Raw genomic sequence first — 3,998 nt, forward strand, 5'->3', positions numbered from 1 at the left:
ACATGTTGACATGATTTGTGTTTAAAATTGCTCCCTAATAGACACCTATGCTCCTGTTTGGAGCGACTGAATTTAGGGATACTCATACCCTGATGCAAGCTGCGAGCTGATAATAAAGAGGGCCGCAGGCCGCATCTGATTCGTTGGATGTGTTAAAGACACACCCATTAAAGCAAATGAAGTTAACTGCTGCTATGATTTAAATACTTAACATTAAATAGTTTGGAAATTATTGTTATTAATTTTAGATCTGACTTCTGATGTCACAGCTGTGACAATTGTTGTAAATGCTCTCTTATTGTGCTACAGATACATAGAAATTGATAAATTGTATGGGGTAAATTAAGTGAGAGTTTTTAGAATTGGAGATGTTGCCCATAGCAACCAATCGGATTCTAGCTATTATCGTATAGAAGGTGCTAGTTGAATGTTAAGTAAAATCTGATTGGTTACTATGGGCAACATCTCCAGTTCTAAAAACGGTAACTTTAGTAAATATACGCCTAAGTCTCAGAATCTGAAAGGGGGTCGGGGTGGAAATTATTAAATGTTGGTTGAGGCACACACTGCACTGCCTATATCCGTATAACAGCAGAGCCTGCAGTCTCTGGGACCCGCAACAGGGAGGCCTGGCCTCCGACACATGCAGCGTTACTGCGTATGTTCGCCCTGTTTTGTTGTCTTTCTTCCTCAATGCTCCAGGAGACTGGACGTACCCTGTGAGACTCCTAGCCATAAGAGCCACATACAGCCCTACAGAGTACCACAAGTACCCTATACCATCACCGTCATTACTAAGAGGCATAGCACCACTAACCACAGGTGCATACACTATCCTACTACCCGGCGCACTACAATGCCCAGCAATACCCTTACACTCCAGGCTGCTTCAGCTTTGTAATTGTACCTGTTCATCCCTCTGTCTCTATGCCACCTTGTTGTTCTAACTGGTTTAATAGACCTGAAACCTGGTTTAGCTGTACCATGTGTAAACTAATCAGCACCTCTGGGCCCAGTGTACTGTCTGTGGTTGTATACATATCTTTACAATTTACATCATACCATCTATCAAGTTACGGACTCCAGTGACCTTTCCTGGTCACACCGCCGATAGGTCACGTGCGCAGGCTCACTCTGCTATACTAGTAGCAAAACTTTGTCAGGGCATGTTTTGATATGTACTTCACAACAGGGCCGCATGTTGAGCTGGCGATCCTGGGGGGCGGGGCTTAGCGCCGGGGCGGGGCTTAGCACCGATGGGGGGTAGCAGCAGCGGCCGGTCGGCGGGCACTTTGTCACGGTATTTTTTGCGAAAATACCGTAACTAGTGTGCGGAGGGGATTCGCTGGGACAGAGCTTTCTCGCAAGCTCTGTCCCTGCGAGGGATTTGTAGTAAATCTCTGTGATAATATCACACTACAATCTGCATTCAATATGCGGATTGTAGTAAATAGAGCCCATTGTGTGCAGTGCCATTCTGTATCACACCAGCAGGAGATAAATGACATTAGTGCATACCATAATTTCTCCTTCCTTTGCAGCGTAAGCAATGCAGAGAATGTAGACACATCCCTTGCCAGATTGATCAGTAGATCACTATTTTGGCATACGTACAGGGTCACATCCTAATTTGAACTGCTCTACAATTACATGAGAACACAATACAAGCATTTTCCCTGTGTCTGATAACAGAGTACAAACATGTGTAGTTCTTGGGAGTAAAGGTGCGTACACACTAAACGATAGAGGAACGACTGTACGATTACGGCATTGTAATTGTACAATCGTTCATCTTCCTGTGCAGTAGGATAATGTGCCTACACTGAACGATATGTCGTTCAGTGCAGGCACCCTCTCTCATCCCCGAACATGCCCAATCTGTCGTTATCGGCAGGTTGGCCTGCATGTTCAGGCGATGACTGTTGTCGAAAATGACCATCGGGAGCGCGCATCGCTGGTCGTTGTTGACAGTATACTGCACGATTACTCAAAAATGAATGAGCGACTGAATGATTACGATGTCGTAATCGTTCAATCGCTCATTTTATTTGCCCAGTATTTACGCACCTTTAGTGTGTTTATGCGTTATTATTAGTAGTTATCGTAATAAGGCAATGAAAGTAGCCATGAGCTTATACATCAAAAGTAAGGAAAAGAGACACAACATATAAAGATGGGAAGTCAATGCGTACATACTAGACCACTAAGAACAAGCATTAAGTAGATATTAATTACATTTCTGGCATGCTGACATCTACTACTACAGTACATTAGTAGTACATAAATGGGTTGTTGCAGAAAGTTAACAGAAACTAATAGGGTGTTACCAATGAAACATACATACTGTATCTGGAAATACCTGTTCGTAGGTGTGAATAGGAATACAAATATGTGTCATGAGAACATACAGTATTCATAATAAAACAACATTAACTAAATAGTTGCAGCTACTGACTTATTACTTTACAATTGTAATTATTTCCGCTAAATTACACAATGACATCTTCAGCAATTACTCTGCATGTTAAAACAGTATTATTATTTTTAGCTTTGAAATAGTATAAAATATTGTTGATATGTTATCAGAAAAAAATAAAACACCTTTCCGCTGCACTTATTTTTTGATCCATTTACATCAGGTAGGGTATATTCCAGCCCAACAGTCCTCAGATGATACCAGACAAACCTTTGACTTGATTCAATCCATTCATGAACAGAAATGTCCCTCAGAAGTTTTGGCGTTAGACTCTAAAAAAAATATTTGGCCACTTTTCCTGGTCACTCTTGTGTAGACTGTTCAGAACAATGAAATTCTCTGGTGAATTCCCTGCTAGAGTATATGTGAACCAGATAGTAGTGGGTATAAAGGTGAGGGGCACAGACCATAAAATCACTCTTTATGCTCATGATGTTCTCCTAACAGTTTAGGGGTTAAGGACCACGGCCTTAATCATTGGGGAATGACATGCGGACAATTGGTGGTATTTGCTGCCTTGAAAGGAGAAGAAGAATCCAGATCCTCTTCAACAGGATACAATGTAGACAAAGTCCTTTCTGGCACAGGTTCCTCCAATTGAAGAGTCTATGATATTTCTAAAAAAAAGCAGTATATATTAAGGATTCATCAAGGATCGCTGGTGACTAATGGGCAGGATATGGAAATAATACTGGGAATCGGCAGTCCATATGGAGGGGGCAGGGCAAAAATTATGTGAATTACTTAATGACATGAGAGAGTGGCCCCATCCCTTAAGTGGTCTGCTACATCTGTTTTCCAGACTTCTCCCGGACAGGAGACAAGCAAGTATGGAGACAGTGATCATCAACAGTGTTGCATTTGCACCAGGGTGAGAGCACCAGCAGCCCAGACCACTACAGGCCACAAATTTGCAACTTTTTTCCACCGGTTTTAGTTGCATTTCATGCCTGCACTCCAAAACTACACCCTTATTGTACTTTAGCTGCACCTGTAGGCACACTGCCCCCATCTGCACTCCCATTCCAGCCCTGATCCCAGCCCCCTAATTGTACGCAGTCGCAGGTCAGACATACACATAAAACAAACTGAATTGTGAAGAATCGTACATGCACAGTAAAAAAGAGGCACTTGTGGGCAAGAAAAACCACAAATTGAGTCCACATGTCACTGTGAATAAAGCCCTATGTTAGAGAGTGATACAGAGCTGTTTGAATCTGAACTGCTCTCAGTTGCTAATACCGGACAAGAAACATTCCACTACTGGTTGGTATACATTCTCCTGAACTGCAGTGATCCCTTACATGGAATCTCTATAATACTTATAGTGAGAGGGAAGTGTTTGGGGCAAATATTACTTAAATACCTGGATGAAATACTCTTCTTCTCCAAAAACTACAAGGGATTCACGAGGAGCTTTTCCAAAGTTTCTGGCACTACAGTTACTTTGCACAGATTTATCCCCAAAAAATACTGTATCCCCAAGCACAACAAGCATTCCATATAATTAAGATTTTATGAC

Source organism: Taudactylus pleione, unplaced genomic scaffold (genome assembly GCF_031769625.1).
Source record: "Taudactylus pleione unplaced genomic scaffold, aTauple2 ptg000017l, whole genome shotgun sequence".
NCBI lineage: Eukaryota > Metazoa > Chordata > Amphibia > Anura > Myobatrachidae > Taudactylus > Taudactylus pleione.